Here is a 22,551-nt window from a genome sequence, read left to right on the forward strand (position 1 = left end):
AGATGTCCCTAAGTGGGGGAGAGCCTAGAGTGGTTATTAGAGTTAAAGTATTAAAGAGAGGTAAGGTTGTTGTCACGATAAATGGTTAGGAAAGGAATAGGTGGTGAAAATTCGTTATGAAATATTAAATGGTGTTAGATATTTTGATGGATAGATCATACCGCGGGTATGTAAGCGGTATTCTTGAATGTGATGATTGGTAGATATACCCATAGTTATGTTGGGTACTTGAGATGTTTGGTAAGATATGGTTTTTGTAAATTGTCTTCATGGATTAGTAGTTGTATTGGTTTGGTTTTCAATTATAATCGTTGGGGATGGTTTGACCATGTATTTTACCCAGGGCTTCCATATAATGGCGATGGAAGTGGAGTAGCGCTTCGGGATAGATATGAGGAGTATAGCCTGGTGGCTTAAGTTAGCTCCTCGTAGCTTCGAATAGGCTTGAACATAGAAGTGGTGGTGGATAGTTAGACTAAAACTCTCATAGTGATGTGTCTCAATAAATTCTAAATCGATTCAAACTTGCTCTCTAGCATGAGTCCATTCATCCAGTAATCTATATTTTGTGAGGGTGTGGATGGTCCTTGGTTGGTTAGGTTCCTTTAGGTGATTTTAGTATCTCGAATTCCTTATTCTTTAAGAGGGTCCTGACGAGGATCATGTATTGGTAAAGTTTGTCGGTTACGAACGAAAGGTATGGCTTCGGTGAAGGTTCCATGGGGGAACTAAAAATTTGAGAAAGTTATTTGGGATGCGGAGGTGGACATGGAGTCCAGGATCTGCGTTGGTTTCTTGTTTTGGAAAATTCATGTTTAAGGTGTGTGTTCTTCAACATATCCTTGTTTTCTAGCTTGGATAAAGGTGAGGAATGTTTCCTCTTGCATCTTTGTTTCCTAACTTAGTTAGAGGTCGTCATGAAAGTGTTGGGGTGTAAATCGTGCTTGGGATATATGATGATCTTCTCATCTTGATTTGTGTTCTTGTCTTCTATTTTAGTTGGGGAAATGTTTGATGTATGTTAATGTGTTACCTCGTTCCCATTCTTACCCTTACCCTTCATTCGAGGATGAATGATCCTAGTGGGGAGACTGAAACACCCTAAGAATAGGACCCTTGCAAAATTTCTTAGGCTTTGGTCCTTTTTGGCTCGGTACGACTCAAGGGAGTCACTCGGTACCTCTTGGATATGAGTTGTGGGATATTATGAGTGTTCAATCATACCTTAGGCAGTATGGGAGGCTTGGATACTGCCCAAGATATGACTCATAAGGGTAAGAGTCATATAGGAGCATACGAGTGGTGCAAGGCAAGTCATAAGGTACATGTTTGAGTTGTCTTATGGAATCTGTCCATTATACGGATGGTGGGTATGATTGTGGGTGTCACTCTTATCCATTAGTTATGAGTGGGGAGGTGTGAGTCGTATATAAACTAGTAGGTAAGGTCTTTGAATGTCTTGGGTACAAGTTGGGGTACCACTTGTACCCTAGGATACGGATGGTAAGGGAAAGTCGTACCCTTGGGCGTGGCTTATTTAATTATTAAGTCAAGGGTAGTTTGGACATATCCTACTCCTAAAACCTTATTTCATCATGTCATATAACCCTATATGGCCTTTCATAACACTTATTAAAGGATTAAAATACATCACATACTCCCTCAAACACTCTTTTGAAGATTGGAGGCTAGGGTTTCTTCATGTATAATTGGTTTGGTTATTTGGAAACTGTTTTTAATTGGGGATTAATGGTAGAGTGGGTAGCAAAGTAGTGGAAGGTTGCGGTCCCTAGGGGACCAACTGGAAACTCGTATGTGTTGATATAAGGATTAGTCTTAGCGGACCGTGTGCATGATATCATACTATTGGGGGACATACTATTCATCCCATGGGATACTTACCTGGTCGTGTGGCTACACACACTAGGGACCTTTCAGCAGGGGGAGATAAACCCATATAGCCCGTAGGTGGTTTAGGCGGCAAAGCTACACAGCCCAGGTAAAGGTTTTAAAGACATGCTAAACCCGGTCCCCTTTCCTGACATGGTTATATATATATATATATGTATGGTTATGTGCATTGTTTGATTTTAATTGGTTTTCACTGGTTGGCATTATTTTATCCTTATCCTAAGTACATGCTTGCGTTCACCACTAACCTGTCTACTAGCCGTTGTATACCCACGCAATGCAGGAATCGACTATTCTATTCCTCTTGCTTACTGATCAGCTTATGGTACAGTCGATGTTGGATTCAAGTGGTGGGCTTCCATAGTTTGGAAGACATCTATTTCATGTCATGGTTTACTTTTCATATTTCTTGTCTTTCATAGACTTTGTTTTTTTTAGCTATGGTCGGGGACATATCCCAACTATGTACTCTTTGGTTGAACTAGAGGCTTTATATGGACAACTGTGGATTGGGTATGGTATGGATTGTTGATGTCATATACATTTACATACGTTGGATTACTATTAATATAAATAGTTTTGGTTTATGGCTTCCACATCGGTTTGGTTGGTTAACGGGTGGTTAGACGTGGTTGGGTTAGTCTCGGTATAAACTTATCCCAAATTCACCATATGGTTAAACATGCTATCTTATCATATGTTCGGACTTCAGCCGACTCAAGGTATGCATTTGGTGGAAGTGTTGGGTAATAGAGGATGGTCCCCGATCCCAGTTGGACTTGGGATGCTCATTACGACAAGGCCCTGGTTCGGTTCGTGTCAGAAAAAGACCTAATTACCTCTTGATATCAATGAACAATGAGCTGGACACACAACACGTAACGCACCGTGACCCCACATCAAAGTGGGAATAGCCTCGCGCCGCAACCCCCAGTCCCGGGAAACAGGCCTCATGCCGCAACTTCCAGTAAATTGGGAATGGCCCTCATGCTGCGGCCCTATTACAAGGGCTTGTTGTTTCAGCTACCCAAACACGCCTAAACCTTGTCCGAAAGTCTCAAAACTCTCCCGAGACATACTTTTAACCTCCCTAAACATGAACCAACTCGAAAACCAGTATTTCGAGGTTGAGAAGACCAAAATAAAAATCCGTAAAATTTAGGAGTCTTGATAATGGCTAAGTCCTCAACACTTAGTGAAATTTTCAAGTCTCGGATCCCTTAATCATGCAACTAAGAGATGAATTGATCTTGGAATATCTCGAGGTATTACAAGTTCATAGGTTCAGCTATAATTTCAATTGAGTCATTGTATTTTAAAATTAACTAAGATCAATTCGGACCAAATTAATATTTTCAAAACTTGTCATTCTTTTCTAAAATACAAATTAACCCTTGCAAATCATCTATTTGCAGTAGAAACATTTCATCATTTAAAATTTTGAGTTCTCACTCTTTCCTTTCTCTCTCGATAATACAAACAATAAATTCTCAACATATTGCTTAACCCTTCACAACAGATCGATTTTCTTCCCATTTTCGACCACATAGTTGTTATTTTCAACTTCTTTCTTGCTTGTATCCATCTTTTCTCCCTTGTCACATGTAATAAAGTTTGAGAAGAGTTCTGCATTTTTTTAAAAAAATTAGAGTTTTTTAGTTTATGATAAAAAAAAAACTTTTAGTTGTATTATCTTCGAGAATGGGTTAACAGTTTTGAGTTTTGATGCTAAAAAATGTAGGAAGAACTTGAGAAAATCCTAATTTTTGTCACAGTTTTCTGTTGAATGTCGTATTATTGTTGGATGGTGTTTTTGGTGTTGGTGGTGGCTGTTGGTGGTGTTTAGATTATTGGTGTTGGTGGTGTTGATGTTGGTCTTAGTGGTGTTGGTATTAGTGGTGGTGGTGGTGGAGTTGGTGGTATTGGTATTGATGGTGTTAGTGGTAGTGTTGGTATTGGTGGTGTTGGTGGCATTGGTATTGGTGTTGGTGGTGTCGCGACCCATTTTTCTCACAAAAAGCGGGATTTGACATGACCATTCTTTTTGAGATTGTTTGGAGGGTAAATTTGAAGAGTCGCCACCTAACGAATTAAGGTGCGTTAGGGCACCGATCTAGGTTAACTACAAACCTATTTTGTTATTTTGTCTTAGTTCACCAGAGATTCGGGTAACGGTTCAAATTACCTCAAAAGGAAGGTCTAACCTTTTGAGGTTCACAAAGGTGGTTCCCGGCTGAATTCGTAATTTACGTGGGGATTCTATGTGATCAAATAAAGGTCTCTTATTTCTAACTTAATTGTTTACTAAGTGATAAAGTAATTAATAAACAAACACATGTTATTTTATCAATTCTATGTGATCAAATAAAAGTCTCTTATTTCTAACTTAATTGTTTACTAAGTGATAAAGTAATTAATAAACAAACACATGTTATTTTATCATTTCTAATTATTAATCATCTAAGTGATAAAAAATAGTAAAAACATGTAAATAAGACAAGCCAGGAGAGAAGTGACATAATTTACAACCAAAGGGACTGCTTATGTAATAACTAACTACCCCAAATAAATAAGCATGTAAATTAAATAACAGAATAAAAAGAACTCGTCAAATCAAACAAAGAAATGTTTTTGGTCTCATTCCGATCAGAACTCCAACTTGTTTAATCATTATCTGACCCAATGGCCAAATTCTTAGACAAGTGACAATGTCTTTAGTCTTATCGTTAATATCTGTTAGAGATCATCACTTTCGAATGACTACCCGTCCCACCCCACCTAGGCTGGTGGTCAAATCTAGAGGCGTTCTAGGACAAGGAAAAAACTAACGTTTTAGAATACCTATCGTCCCACCTATCATTCAAGAGGCATTGAACTTTGCTATTTTGGACTTGTGGTCTAGACAAACTAAAACTATATTGCCTAGAACTCGAAACACGTAACAAGTAGGACATCACGTAGCACATAATTATCCCAAGTTAGCCTCTTGGTTAATTAAAGTTGATTAACGTGCTTTACATGCCAGACAAATAATAGCTTATTTTAGTGTCATTAACCTATAGGCATGATATCTAAGTGTTCAACAATTGTTTACTGAAAGTAACTGTCACAACATTTAAACAATGTGGTAAGAATTCATAAAAAGGCATGTAAAAGCAAATATGATAGAATAATAATGTTAATTTATCGTGTAAAAGATAGTTAAGCATGACGTCTAAGCGAGGTGCAATTATTATTGATGAGAAATAATTGTGCAATTATTTCAAACAATGTTAGCAAACAAACACGCCAAAATAAAATGCGTTGGGAAGTAATACCCATTAATTTGTTGCGAGACCAATGAACTAGTGTAGGAAATAAAAATATTGAGCATATAACATCATGCTGAAATTTATGTTAACATGCTAAGGAATGCAATGACGTACTTAATCTAGCATTTAACATGGTAACAATGCTTAAACTTAGTTTTAACATGCTGGAAAATATGCTAATGCGCAGAAATTTCATGCTAACATGCTGAAATTGCGTTAATATGTTGAAAAACACAATAACATACTTGATCTACAATTTAACATGCTGAAAATGCTTAAATTAATATTTAAATATGCTGATCATTAATTGTTTTATACAGAAATGAAGTTTTAACACGCTAGAATTTAGTTGCTTTATGCAGAAACACAATTTTAACATGCTGAAATTTGATTTTATCATGCTGCCAGTTATTAACATACTGAAATTCCAATATTATCATGTTGAAATGCTTTAACCTGTTTGAAAATACAATAACATACTTAATCTACTATTTAACATGCTGAAAAGGCTTAAACCTTACTATTTTGGCATGATGAAATATATTAATACGCTCGAGGATATTAACATTCTTAATAGTGATAATATGCTAAACCAAACATACACTGCAGAACTTTAACGTGGTAGGTTAACATACGAAAATGTGTTACCATGAAACATCAATGTTGGCATATCGAAAGTGCATTAATATGGTTAAACTCAAAGTAATACGTCAGGTATAAATTAGACCCTAAAAGAAAATTTTCTAATTTGATTAATAACCGTGGTTTAAGCATGCCCAATGATTCATATATTGATGAGTCCTAGGTTTTTTTGCCTAGGTGGTTTCACATAGCACGTATTGCATATAAAAACCTAAGTTGAGTTACCTATACTATTCACAGAGCACATAAATCCCCGTCCCCAAGCAGTCCCCAAATTATATTAATATAATAATCGTTCGTACAATAAATTACAGTCTAATAAGTAAATGAGACAAAGCGAAACTAAGCTATGAAAGGAATAAGTTGTCTTCCCAAGATCCTCGGCGACTCTCCATACCCTCAATATCACTTTACTGGTACCTGTAAATATAATCAGCATACCAAAGCGCACACGAAGAAAGCTAGATACCAATATATAATCTCAACCAATGAAACACATACAAGCATAGCAAACGAACACCGAATAATATCTTAATTGGCCCTTGTTGTCATGCTTTCTAATGTTTTTTGCTACACAAGCAGTTCTCACAGAAAGAGAGGAAATATTTATATCCAGCGGAGACTTACCGGTTGGTGACAATAAATAATAATAAAAGACAAAAAACCAAGCAATGCGAAATTCAAAAAATAAATTGCCACCAAAAGATTAAGATTGATGTTTCAAAGATAAATGCAGAAAATAAAAATAAAATTGTTTTCTCTGTTTAAAGATTTTGTAGAAGAAAGTATATGCTTTTCTCAAATAAGAGAATGGGGGGTTGTTTATATAGTAGAGGGGGCTATAACGTTAAAAGGAAAAAGGATATTCAATTTCAGGAATTAAGGGGGAAAATGAGTATATCAGGAATCAATTAGGGATGTAAAAGGACAAATTTACCATAAATGTAAAATATACCCAATTATTTACTAGTAAAATATAGAGCTATCAGATTATTTAGATTAGGCAGAATCACATCCCACCTTACCAAAAATATGTTACACAGCAAGTTAAGGCAAATTAGATATTCGAATATGCCAAAATAATTTAACAATTTCAATACTAAAATCACATTAATCAATGAATGAGGAAAAAATCAATCAAAATGTAGTTCACTATTAAGTCTTCATATCACACCGTTCAAAATTGAGGTGGCGAAAAGGTTGTAATTTTGTGCTGATGGGTGAGGTTAACTTCAACGTCGTCGATCATAAAACAGTCAAAAAAGGTTAAAAGTAATTCTTAATCATACAGACACGCACAGTAAAGATGGACCAAAATCTAAGGATTTAAAGCTTTTCGCAGCTATGCATTTGCAATAAAACATATCAAAACAGAGTTTCACAGATTGTTAGTTTCAAAATCTGATTTATTTAACAGAGAAAACAAACATGCCACTCAAAGTATTGAGAAAACAAACCATACAGAAGTTGTTGGTGGTCATCAGAAGCCTCCTCAGCTATTAAACTCCGGCGAGAGAATAGTGGAATGAAGAAAAAAAAATTCTGCTAGTCAGAGAGAGAGGGGTAAAGCAGCGTCGGCAACTGTGGCCGCTCCGCAGGCTGCTGTTTTTGAGGAGATGATGATGGCTATCTTTTTCGGATCTGGGCGGCAGTAAGAGATGGTTGTGATACTAAAAATTAACAAGATAATTTGTGCATTTTTTAAATCATGAACGTGACATGTCAATATTTGTTTGATGCGAGAAAAAAAATGTATAAAAATACTAACATTTAAAATTAATAATTTTAATAAAATGACAACCTAAAGGAGTATCGGGAGGTCAAAATTAGGTGTCAACAGGTGGTGACGGTATTGGTGTTGTTGGTGTTGGTATTGGTGTTGGAGGTGTTGGTATTAGTAGTGTTGGTGTTGGTATTGGTATTGGTGGTCCATCTGTTGCAACAGGTGGAACATCTGTTCTGAGATATTAAAATAGGTCTTCAAACAAATTTTCCATCTGTTGCAACAAATGCTTCAGTTGCTGGCATAAAATAAACCAGTAGCAAGACTGTTTTGATCTCTTCCAATAGGTTGTTCATCTATTGCAACAGGTTATGCATTTGTTGTAACAGATAATTCATCTGTTCTAATAAATGGGTTATCTGTTGGAATATTTTTTATAATGTGTTGTATAAATTGAATTTTGTCTTACCTTTTTTTTTTTAAAATTATGCAGACATCAATTGTAACGTATTTTTATTTTTCTCTTGTTTGTAGGTAAAAGATGTCGCCTAAAATAAAAGAAATTGAAAGTGGATCAACTTCTGACCACCTAATAAAAATGGCTAGAGTATAGATGGATTCGGAGGAGCTTCCTGAACAATCTGAGTCAGAGAAAAGTAAAGCAGAGGAAAGTTATGAAAATGATATTGAGGGAGGTAGAGAAGGGTCTGTAGACGGTGGTTAGGATAATAAAAGTGAGGAGGAAGAAGAAGAAGAAGTAAATAAGAAGAGGAGGAATTAGAAAGTGAAAAAAATAATGATGATCAACATGATAATAATGCATCACCAATGGGACGTGAATTAAGATCAAAATCCCAGCATGATCCTGTCAAAACTATTAGTATTGACAGGTGTCAAGTTGAGATGCCGATAGATAACCCTGTTGAATTAACTGGTGCTTTTGTATTTAAATTTCTGTTGGGGAAACCTTTTGATGATTTTAGGAATACTATGAAGAAGGAAAAACTAGAGAAATTTTTTAAGAAGAGCTACTTTAGACTCGTTCTTAAGCTGCCTGAAGACAACAATGTCCGTTTTTAAATGAGCATGGTACATGGTCTTCTCAAGCACAGGATAAATTACTTGGGGGATGATAAAGATTTGAAGGAGGGGGGCAAAAAGATTAATGAAATCTGGATCAACTACTGTGGCAAGCCGATTTGTTTTGGCATGAATGAGTTTGTCATTTTGACAAGCTTGAGATGTGATCGTCCCAAAGAACCTCTAATCAAGAAAACACCCATCAAAAATTCCAAGGTAAGCAGGACAACAAAACCACCACCATCAAATAAAGGCAAGACATTGTCCAAGCAACCACCCACCAAAACTAACAAACGCAAGAAAAAAATAGATGGGTTGTTAGACATTGCTGGACATGTCTACAAAGCCACGATATTGTTAGAAGATATCAAGGATAAAACCGTACCAAATAAGTACATGGAGAAATTGTGCTTAGTTTGGTTTGCCCATTCTATTATATTGGCAAGAGATGTCTACGAGGATTTTAAGAAATTCAACAATTATCCCTGGGATATGACAGCTACAAGTTGAATGTCAAATATTTATTGACAAATCTATCCCCAAAGACGATCTCCTTATATGGATTTCCTTGGGCTTTCATGATAAATCTAATCACTATTCATTTACGCCTGCATTAGTTTATTCTGAATAATTATTATGAATTTTTTGTTTACTTCTTCTTTATATTTTTAGGCTTGGGCATTTGAAGTCATTCCTCCCATCTAAAAATAGGTCAAGGATTACCCAGATGAGGTTTCCCATCCAAGGATCCTTAGGTGGTTGGCTGCAAAGAGCAACACAGGAATTAAGGAGGTTGATCTTTTTAACCCTCCGAATGATGCAGTAAGTCTTCTTTCAAGAAAAATAAATTGACTTAAAGAAAGATATTGAAACAGATGGTCCATCGATTGCAACAGATGGATATTGCAACAGATGAAACATCTATTGCAATTTATCTTAACAAATTACCCATCTGATGCAACAAAATATATGAGTCATTTTTTGCAATAGATTACCCATCTGTTTCTTTGGTTCTCTGAACCAGACTTAATAGATTACCCATCCACTGCAACTTATGCAACAAATGGGTAATCTGATGCAATAAGTGGTTAATTTTTTTCCACATATGAATCATCTGTTGCAACATAAATATCATCTGTTGCATAAGTTATCTGTGTTAACATGTTACCCAACTAACTGTAAATTATTATTTGATTTAAACGTATCTACCCTTTTTTTAGGTTGTGCATCCATGGATCGCAGCTAATGAGCAAGAGTTGGAGATGACTTCTTTTATTACTCTAGGTCTTATTGATATGATAGTAGACCTAACGGTGGAGTTAATAAAGAATGAATTGGCTGGAGCAACAACCATAAGAAGAGCAGTTAGGCAAGGTCAGCCTCATGTTGAGGCTCTTAATGACCAACCTGCTGCAACAGATCTAGGTGATGCTTCTGGGGGTGTTAGTGGTGGAGTTGTTGATGTTGGTGGTATCTACGCTGATGCTGATGCTGTTGCCATTCATGATGATGAGCATGTTGATACTCAAGAAAAAATAAATATGTTTGAAATCACTCCTTATAGTGGTCCCTCTCACCCCTCTTCACTCTCATGTTCTCATTGCAAATGTAAAGGGTGCATGGACAAACAGGATAAACTCTTTCAAAAAATAGACGCTCTCACTAATGTTGTCGAGGAATTGAAATCCAAGAAAGGTGTCATACCATTCAAGAAGGTGAGAGAGCCATACACTCCTAAAGTGGAGGTTGTTTTATCCATTTTTGGACTTCATTTGGCGAGAAAAATCGTTTTGACCTCTTAAAACTATTTCAAAAGATTTGAAATAATTTTAAAAAATTCACAGAGTCGCCACTTGATTTTTATAGAAAAAAATCAAGAAAAAAAAATTTAAGAGTTTCAAAAGTTCAAAAACAGAAATAAACCCTTAAAACTAGAGATAATGGGTAAGGGTTCAATTAACGCCCTAAGAAGGTTTTTAAGGCAATTAGGAGCGCCCGTTTAAAACGGTGTACCTAAAAAAACTAATTTGATTAATTAAAGTGGCTAATTTTGCAGAAGGTTAATCTTTCTAAACACTTGATTTTATACAAAATAATAAGATTTATTTAACATTTAAACATGACATTTATTTATTCAAAGGGGAAAATAAATTTATTTGAATTGGACTAAATTATAAATTATTTTATTCTTATTATTAATCGTTAAAAAAAAAAGTTGATTATATTAGAGATAATACCTTTGAAAAAATGTTAAGAGAGTGTTGACTTAAAAAAAAAAAAAAAAAAACCTTTATTAATTATGACAAGTTGAAATTTATAAGAAAATTTAGTTTCTTGAGTTTAAAAGGAGTTATTTTTAATTCAAATAGAATATTTAGTTATACTAAGTGAGAAAATCAGGAGTCGACTAAATCATGTGATAAAATAAAACGATAACGACTTAGGGGATTTATCTAGATTAACTAATTTAATATGTTAGTTAGCACAAATAAACAATACAAGTTACAAAAAATGGTGCAAGAATTAAAATTGGGCCCTCAATTGGCCCATTAATGAAGCTGCCCACTTTTGGGCTTGAATTATGGACTTCAGTCCATTTTTCTGAAGTGTATATCAGCTGTATACTGTCTATATATCAATTCCATTGCTGCTGCATTTTTGTATATCTGATGTATAAAACTTGTATACTTGCTTTCACTTTTAATATACGCCATTATGAGCTGCTTTCCAGTGTACACCAACCGTATCTAAGTGTATATCCCATGTATATCAGTCCAGTTTTGGACTTTAAGGCTTGATTCGAGACAATGTAAGCGAATGCAACGATATGGGCTTGACAAATACCCAAAAATAGAAATAATTTCTTATTCTAATCCATTAGGCTTTGGTATGTGAGATTTCTTTATGTTCTACCGGCATACCTTTTCAGCATTCAACATTTACGTACTTATATCTTAACTATGATACAACATAGTACATTAATGATTTTGCTGTTTGGGCTGGTTTGGTTGGATTGTGTTGTTATTGTTGGGTTGTTGTTACATGTTAAACAGAAAAGAAAGAAAAAATAGAGTTGGGCTAACAAGTGTAATGGGCTGATGGAGTTGTTACTATTGTTGGATTGGGTTAAAATTAAAAGAGAGGTTGGTTTGGGTTGGTGGGCTGATGATTTTAAAGAGAATAAACTCCAATAAAAATTCTAGCCACATTATGTTAATAACATAGCTAAAATTAAATTAATTTAACAAGCTTCTCAATTTAAATAATTTTGAAATAAATAATGAATAAAACACGATTTTATTTTATTTCTCTTTTTTTTTTTCAAAAAAATAATAATAGTAATAATAATAATAAAAATTAAGAAACTAATTATGTCGTCAATTTCTTACTTTCAATCAATCTTGAGAAAAGTAGAATATTTGCAAGTTAATCAAACTTTTATTTTGAATAAATTCTAAAGCATTTTCTTTAACTGGTAATTATATAATCGTGTATAATTAAACACTAAATATATTATTTCACATAAATTCAAAAGGTAAGGTCGAAATTTATTTTAAAACAACTAAAAATAAATATTTTAAAACTATTTAAAATTGAGAAATTCAAAAAACTAGTTTGGAATGTGGAGGGCAAAATTTAGGTGTCAACAAAGGTTAGAAAGAAGAAAAAAATAATTAGACAAATACTCTCAAATATGAAACCAAAAAAATTGTAACTCCTCCTCCTCCAATAGTTGATGAAGTTCAGGGACCATTGAAGAAGGTGAAAATATATGCGGAACTTGATGCCAAATAGAACGCTGTTTTAAGAAAGTACATAAATTCCAAGCAACGAGCAAAAATCTTTACTATGAATGTCCCCCCTCCCCCTAAGAATTCAAGAAGATGACAGATATGAAAATGTGGTATATGGACTCGATAAGTTTATTTTTCCTAACCTAGCCTTCTAATCTACGCAATGAAGAAGAATCTACGCAACAGATGTGTCATCTGTTGCAACAACTAGATATTCTAGTGCAACTGGTGGTTCATCTATTGCAACAGATTATCTATCTGTTACATAAGTTGCATTAGATGGGCAATCCGTTAACAGATTCAGAGAACCCCATGCAACAGATGGACCATCCATTGCATCTTTCCACTTTATTTTTCTTTTTTAAAATTACTAACCTCTTTAAAAACTATCTTCTTATATAACAGTATGTTGATGAAATTCTCTGCCGCATGAGGGACGGGAAATTAGCATACTCGGATGCTTATGATAGTGTGATAGGATAATGAAACTCAACTTCTACAACTATTTCAAGAATAGATATGATGATCTCATTCAGCTAGCGTCAAATCCCGGTGGCTCGAGATTTGATTCGTTAGTTTCCAGGTTCGAATGGGATGAAGATATGATTGAGTATGTTAGAGGAAAGAGGCCATATCCACACAATAAGGACTGGATAAACGCAAAGAGAATTTTCGCAATCATGAATGTGAACGTAAAGTATTTTTTGGCTCTTGAGATACTACCCGAGAACAGAATGATGAAGGTTTATCACTGCAACTTACCTGTCTTCAAAGAGGTTGATTTTCTTAACAAGATGCAGCCACTATTGGACTTGTTCCCTAGCTTGTTGAAGCAAAGTAAACTGATGAATCATTTGCCACTGAAAGTGTTGAATGAAAAATGATATTTTGAAGGTCGAAACAAGGATAAGGACCTTCCAAAAAATCAAACTGGTGTTGAATGCGGGTCATATGCGTTTGCACACATTGAATGTTTGCTAATCGACACAGAAATGACCAACCCAACGACCTTTTTATGCAACAACACTGTGGAAAGGATGCAAGAGGTTTGGGATTATGGGGTAATAAAAGGTTGGAGCCCGTGTATGTAAAATAAAAGGATGTAGAAACACAAACACCATGACAATTTTTATTTCAAGTAACTTTACATGTAGTGATAATTTTTTATGTTTGATGAAAATTGAATTGATTTATTAAATTTGGGAACTTATGAATTAGTACAAAAAATAATTACTAAGTTCAAATATTACAACAAGTGCATTATATAGATATATAGACATCAGCATAATACAACAGATGACCAACCTATTGCAATCGGTAGCCTATCTATTATAATAGATAGTCTATCTATTCTAACTGATAGTTTATCTGTTGCAATAGGTTGGTCATCTATTGCATTATGCAGATATTTATATCTAAGTCTATCAATTGCAACAGATAGTCTGTCTGTTGCAATATATAATCTATCTGTTGCAACAGATAGGTCATCTATTGGAATAAATAAAAACAATAGGAAGACTTTCTTGATAATTTCATACAGATGACTTACATGTTGCAATATATGTCTAAATCGGTTTGATAATTTCCAACAGATATGTTGTCTGTTGCAATAGATCCATTATCTGTTGCAATATTTGAATTTAGTATTCCATTTCAATTAATGAGTTCGAATCTAAGAATAAAATAAAATTTACAGACAAAATAAAATAAATCGAAGCCTTCAAAAATTACATGAAACAAATGAACAAATAAATGATACGTAAAAAATTATAATGGGTACAAATAATCTACTCAACAAATAAATCAACAATTTAAATTTTGATGCCAACAATTCCTAAGGAGAGGTTATTACTTTGAAAAACTCAAGCTATAAAGATCTACTCAATATGGACAAGTTGTTCTTCATCTGGTGCTATGGAATTCGGCTTTGATCATCATGAATCTTTAAAGTCACTTGCGTATGATTTCTGAGCTTTTGCTTCTCCATATTTCCATAAAAAAGTAGCATATATTTTATAAAGTAATCCAACATCAAGTCTATCATTTGGTACTTCTAATCGATCGCTGAAATACTCGGTATAGGTGATAATAAAAAGACCACAATCCTTGCGTCTGTAAAAATTAGATAATCCATATCTTGCAATTAATGTAGGCGTTGTGAAATTTATGAAATGAAACTAAATCATGATACTCACAGGCTATCATTGGATTGTTGATCAATTCCTTCACATATTCTACATCAAATGGATTACCCAATTTATTTCGGTATGCTTCAATCGTCAACCAATCAGTACGAACCTTTTGGTCCAAAAAGCCACTTCTATTAAAGTAAGTAGACAATAGTTTGGCTAGATTTTATATCTCAAATGATGGCCCAGAACTTCTCCTTCCCAACATCGAATCATAAACTTGGATGCGCCTCTCTTTTAAAATCACGGCAGCCAACACCCAATGAAATTCATCACCACAATTGATTGGGATGTACACTTCATTGACCAAATGCCAAGGTAAGCCAGCTGGAATTCTAAAACCTTTGATGATGTTGATTAAGCATTCCTCATTTTAGAAAATTTTCCGCTGTTGTTGACAATACCTATTGTAGGCATTATTGATGTAAACTTTGTACAAATAATTGTCTGTCGTGTATTTGTATTGTTCTTGTGTTTGTAACTTGACCTTTTTTTAGAGGTAGTAAAAAATGACATCGATGTGCTGCACATATTATCAAACATTTCATATTACGTGAAAATAAAATTAATGCACAAATATAATTAAATAAAGTACTAATAGTGAGATATATGACATTTAAACCTCATTATTCCAGCAAGTTTGGGGTTGTAACATCAAATAGAACCAATTATTCGTTGTGGAATGTGCAAAAACAAAGTCGAATATATCAAAACCAAGACACGATTGGTTCACTTTGTAGTATTCATCATTTTATTTTCTGCATGATTTATATGTGTTAATGTCATGTTTTTACAATAAAAATTGTATAAATCAATATGTTTTAAAATGATTTATGTACCTGCTGGTATAAAGTTTTAACAACCCATCAACAATCCATTCTGAATAATCGTTTATCAACTTTGTTAGTTTTTTTTGGAGCCCCGTCTGAGATGTTGAACCCTTCAAATGGGTACTTCTTTCATTCTTCCGGACTGACAGGATTCACTTTTTCTTCGTCTTTGGAAGCAGTTGATGGATTATCAACTGTGATATTATGTTGTTCAGCAATAGGTTCTGCTGTGAAATCCACCTGAAAAGCTAGAATTGTTAATTCTAATAACAGAGATACAAAAAAATGGAAAAAGATAACTCATCTATTGGAGGAAATCAAACAAGTATTCTTCCTATTTTAATTTGTCCCAACAGATTACCTATCTGTTGCAATAGATGGGTCATCTATTGAGACAAATTAAAATAGAAGGAAGACCTATATGATAATTTTCAACAGGTGACCATTTATTGCAACATATGACTCTTCTATTTAGACAAATTAAAATAGTAGGAAATCTTGATTTAATTTGTCCCAACAGATTCTCCATTTGTTGCAGTAGATAGGTCATCTGTTGGTACAAATTAAAACAGTAGAAAAAACTGTTTGATTTGCTAAAACAAACGAGACATATGTTGCAACAGATAATGCATCTGATGTAACAGGTTATTCGTATTCTCGATAAGTTGAAAATTGCATCTGTTCTATCTAATTACTTTTTTCATATACTTTTTCGATCTATCTCTGCTTATGCTCATTTTTAAAATATTCAACCTCTCGTATTCACATGTCCAAATTACCTTAGGCTCATTTTCCACATTTGTCCTTCACAAAAGTTACTCTCACTTTATTCCAAATATCTTGCATTGAATATCCTCATCCATGATCTCATCTCTCCTAGTATGCTGACACGTCTATATTAATATCCTCGTTGCATAGCTTGCCTCTTCTAAATATAAGAATTTTTGATTGACCAACACGTCATTGCATAGAATATAGTTGTCTAACTGTCGCTCTATAAAACTTACCTTCAAATTCAATTTTAATAAATATTTAAAAATCAGCCATATAAATGAAATTGAAAGGAATAAAGGATTTTGTTCTGGTAGAGTATGTTGAGAATTAGAATGCATATTACAAATAAAGTAATGAAACGCTAGTTAAATAAATAAAAAAAGCTTAGATTTACAAGCTAAAAGACAAGTTACTATATGGATTACTAGTATACACAGACGAATTCAGAACCCATAAAAATTTTAGCACCATCTCCCCACATAAAACAAAGGAAAAATTACATAAATCTCATATTTAAGAAACCATATTACCTAATATCCCTTACTATTTTAAAAATTACATAAAATCCCTATTTGAATATTTACTGGTGATACATATGCTATAACTTGCACACCCTATTTTTCTCTTCTTTTTTCACGCAATCTCTCTCATTCTTTTACGCATCATCTTTTTTTTTCACAAATTACTCCCCTAAAATCTCTCCCATTTTAGTAGATTTTGAGTCAACTTCATTCTCCAATACTTCAATTGATTTCAACCGTAATCGTTCATCCTTTAATTTCAAAAATTGACAACTTCTTCAAAGAGGTTAGCTTTTGATTTATGCTTTAAAATTCGTTGTTTTAATTTGTTTTATCTTCAATGGCTAATGAAAATTCACCCTCATTCAGCTTGGGGATTTCACAATTTGAAACACAAAAAGGTGTTCATGGTAGTAATCAAGTCTTGGATTTTACTCCGGGCGAATTTGATTACACCAAATTAGGTTTTAGTGAAAATTGATTAAAGTAGCGGAACAACCCTGAAAAATTGAAGATTTTTAGAGAAGTTTTTGCTGCTAAAAATCAAGTTTCCGACATGCAAATGGTAAATAAGGATAAAATTGAACATATTCTCAAATCTCCGTCGGGGTAGGTATTATTATCGCAACTAGTTCATTAATGTTGATTCATATACTTGGTTATTTTAACTGGTGATTCATATGGGTGATTCATATAATTGCAGAGTAACAGGTTAACTGGTTACTTGGTGATTCATATTTTGTTGGTGATTTATACGGATGATTCATATGGGTGAAATACTAAAATAATATTTTAATTGGTGATACATATATTGTGCTGGTGATTCATAGATAGTGATTCATATAACTAATTCTTTTAACTGGTGATTCATATAATTGCAGATTAACAGATTAACTGGTTACTTGGTGATTCATATTTTTTTGGTGATTCATACAGGTGATTCATATAGGTGAAACACTAAAGTGATATTCTAATTGGTGATACATATATGGGGCTGGTGATTCATAAATGGTTATTCATATAATTGATTCTTTTAACAGGTGATTCATATGGGTGATTCATTTAATTGCAGATTAACTGATTAATTGGTGATTCATATTTTTTTGGTGATTCATATAGGTAATTCATATGGGTGTTACATTAAAATAATATTTTAATTGATGATACATATATTGTGTTATGGTGATTCATATGCTTGTTATTGTTATTCTCTGTGGATCATTTTTGTTGTTTATACATATGTGATAGCACTTTATGTACTCATTTTTTTGAAAGGTCATAGAGGCCATGCTGATGAGATAAAGGAGCTTGCTGAAATATTGTCAACTTATTTGACAATATCTGATTTTTTTTGAGAAACAAAGCGCACAGACTGATTATTTCTAGACGCATACAAGGAAAAGACGGATTAGCATGCATTCGATGTTCACATTGTTGACGGAATTTTGCAACAATCAAGCGACACGTCGTTAGTATCATTTATTCTTTTGAATATATTATTTTAAATAAAAGGTCACAACAATATATAAAATATCTACTTTTCCATTTTGTAGGGATTGTAGCTTATTTGTTGCAGCGTATGCTGAATTTTTAAGTGATCGACATCAAATACCATCTTCAGAGTTTGATCTGAAAAATCATCGTACAAGATACGCATCCTTGTTATGGGACTATGGTGTGAACAAGGCATGCACTGGATATGATAGTGATAATCAGGATCCGCCTAGGCCTAAACGCATCTTCATTCAATCTGAGGATACAGAGATGATTGATGTTGAACCGTAGTTGTCTAGTATTTATTGTGTGACAAAAGGATATTGGTTTATTATGTTTGTGGATTTCTGTTTTTTTTTTTTTTTGATTTTTTATGTTAGGGGATTTCTGGATATATCATGACAACGTATTTTTTTGTTTTTAATGTCATGAAATTTTACTTTAGAAACGGTTCTGGTATTCGTACTTTTGTGGGCAGTTTAACTTACATAATCTATCATTAATTTTCAGTTTTATCTATTGATATGTAGCATTATTATTTTGTTGATAATCACAAGTGATCTAATATGTATCACCAATATGAAGTTACATTAATCTGTTTTTATATGAATCACCAAATACCATAGAATCACCATTTATATTATTAACCAGTTTTTATATGATTCACCAATTACCACTTAATCTGCTAATCTGTTATCATATGATCTCTTGTTTCATGAATAACCAATTATATGAATCACCATTTATCAAATGATTAAAATGAATTACCAGTTAAAAATTATTAAAACTGAATAAACTGTAACCAATATGTTGAAAATGTATCACTATTAACATGTTAAGTTTAATTACCAATATGAATCAAATAATTTTTCACGAACGATTTATATGAATCATATAACAATATTAATTTTTTTAATATGTATCAATTGAAAATAATATGTTTAAAATGTATCACCAATTAACATGTTGAGATTAAATGGTGATATGATTCGCATATCTTTAACAAACGGTTAATATGAATCACATAAAAGTATTAAAAATTTTAATATGTATCACTTTATAATTTCATATAGAAATGTTTCACTAACATTCCTCATGAACTCTAACATATCTGCACAAGAGAATAGTACTATTGAATTATAAACAATGATCTTAAAAAAACATTTCTCTTTTAATTGTAAACAGAATATATCAAACAGTGAATTTTTGAGTAATTAACTCAAATTATTGAATTCAAAACTTTGAACTAAGTAAACATGTCTGATTAAACTTTAAAGAAACATGTCACATCTCTATTGGAAAGTAGTTGCAAGTGTGTCTGTTATAGCCTTCATACCCATACTTGCCACAGCGATTTGATGTTGATGAAAACTTTTCACTACTTTTCTTTTGTCTACCTTTCTTAGGTCTTCCTGGTGGGCGTTTATATTTTGAAGGTAAGACCACATCTGCTAACACCTCTGGTGGTATATGACAGTCTCATTTATCGGGCATTGAATACAACGATATTTCATAAGTCTTCACTAGTGCCTCCTTCTTGTACTAAACTGAACAGTATGGCTTCATTTTCTTTACGTGTTTGCTTTTCAAAACAGCAATAGCGTGCGTGCATGGTATCTCATTAAGCTGAAATCTACCACGACTGCATGCTCTATTATCCAACTGAACAATGTATTTTCTTCCTTCTTCATACACACCATATATGTAGTTAGTTGATTCCCTAATCTGAAAATATTATTTCATAAAATTTTATGTAAGTCAACATAATATATGAATCATAAAAGACCCAGATTAATTAAATATAAAGAAAAAACATTCAACTGGATGCATATTTCAACAGATTTATCAAAATGATACATATGACTCCTAGATATATCACTTTGATACATCGACTATCAGATAGTTAAAAGAAGTCTGCAAATCAACTTACATAAGTATAATAAATATTACTCCCTCCGTCCCAAATTATGTGTCGCCATTTGACCGGACACGATATTTAAGAAATAAGTATTGACTTTGATAAAGTTGCAAAATTACCCTTCTTAAAGAAAGGAGTAATAATATTTAAAATCAAGTAGGATCATTTTTAATTGAAAAGACAAATAAAAAAAGGAGTAATAGTATTTAAAATCAAGTGAGACCAATAAGGATAAAATTATAATTGTATCTTTAAAAACTTACCAAATAAGGAAAGACGACATTTTTTTTGGGACGGACCAAAAAGAAAATGACGACACATAATTTGAGACGAAGGGAGTAAATAATTTACCATCAAACGCGATGACTTTGCTTCGTTCAATTGTAGAATTTGTTGAAATCTATGTCCAAACTAAGTTCCCTTTTAATATCTTCAATAATATCACTTGGGGTGATTATTCTTTTGTGGTTCACCAACTTTGGAGTTGTTATCCCTGCTACAAAAGCAATTGTTGCATACTGTTGCTCAAAAACTCTGTCCATTATTGAACAGGTGTGTTTATCGTTGAACGTACGTACTATGAATGTATCAATACCAAGCTTACAGGACGCCTTGAATAACCAACTACATTCTGGAGATTTGCACAGCAAGACATAATTGAAATAAACGCCAAAAAATATATCACCAATATGAAGTTACGTTAATCAATTTTTATATGAATCACCAAATATCATATGAATCACTAGTTAAATCAGAATTTGAGTCATTTAACATATGAATAACTAGTTAAAATATTTCACAAATATGAAGTTAATCTGTTAATCTGCAATTATATAAATCACTAATATGAATCACCAGTTATATGAACCAGTAATATGAATCACCATTTATATGAAACACTAGGTATATACATCACAATATGAATCACCAGTTATATGCATCACCAATATGAATCACCAGTTATACGAATCTGTTATATGAATCACCAGTTATTTGAAACACCATTTATATGCATCACCAATATGAATCACCAGTTATATGAAACGCCGGTTATATGCATTACTAATATGAATCACCACTTAATCATACTTACATAAATCCCTGAATTTTTGTGCATTGTATGCAGAACTAGATTTCAAGTGGAGGCATATTTGTGCAGATGTATCAAAGTGATACATATAAGTTCCAGATGTATCACTATGATACATCTGTTATCAGATAGTTTAAAAAGTCTGCAAATCAACTTATCACATACGCATAACTTTGCCTCGTTCAAAATCTGAAGAAAAAGTTTCACAGCCATATCATTATGAATCTCCAACGCTAATCAATTGCCTTAAACAACGTATTTGGCATGAATTCTTTTCAGAGAAACATCAATTTTCAATTGGATTGATATGGCATCCACTAAATCGCGGTACAACGTTTTTTCTTGAATTACAATACCGTCGACGCGATAGTTATCGTACCTTGTTTCTGAAACCCATTCCCCAAAATGACGCAACAACACCGTCACGAGTTCCATTGAAGATAATCAGAAATTTTAGAAGGAAGATCGATTTTTCCCCAAAATTTGAAAAATTTGATCTTGTAATCTGGTATGGTTCAAAAATATTGATTTGCTTCAATTTTGAGCTCTTGTTGAATGGAATTACGTTTTTAACGCTTGTAACTGTTTTGTCGTGAATTGCATTGTTGAAATCAGAGAAAATCCATTACTTCCTTAAATAAAGAACTGATCTGTTTCATATGTATCACCTTTTTCTATGTATCACTGCTTAACATATGTATCATCATTTCAAAAATTCGGGATAAGATGTAATTAGTAAAATAATCGGGATTTTATGTAATATCACTTAGGGGTCGTTTGGTAGAGGGTATGAGAGTAATGCAAAATATGGTGTATTAGTAGTGTTTGTATTAGCAATGCTTGTGTTAGCTATACTTGCATTAGTATTGTTTATATTTTTCTTATGCAGTATTTGGTTCGATGTATCAAAAATAACATGAATTACATAATTTCTAAAAAAAAAATTTTTTTTTATATAATACCCTCAATATATATGTTGAAAAGGATGCAGAAATTTTTTTGAGGGATAATAGTGTCTTTAAGCATGTTAATGCATGCATTAGATCCATTGCATTACTAATTCCATGAATTTTGAGGTATTAATAATACACACTTCAATACACAATAGAGTGTATAACTAATGCAAACATTAGTTATACATAGGGTAAAAAGATATACCAAATAAAGTACTACTAATACACATTAAACTAATACATGCATTAACTATTTAATACTCTACCAAACGACCCCTTAAAGAATCAGGGATTTATGTAAGTTACTCTAAAATAAAACAA

Source organism: Capsicum annuum, chromosome 11 (genome assembly GCF_002878395.1).
Source record: "Capsicum annuum cultivar UCD-10X-F1 chromosome 11, UCD10Xv1.1, whole genome shotgun sequence".
NCBI classification, from domain to species: Eukaryota; Viridiplantae; Streptophyta; class Magnoliopsida; order Solanales; family Solanaceae; genus Capsicum; species Capsicum annuum.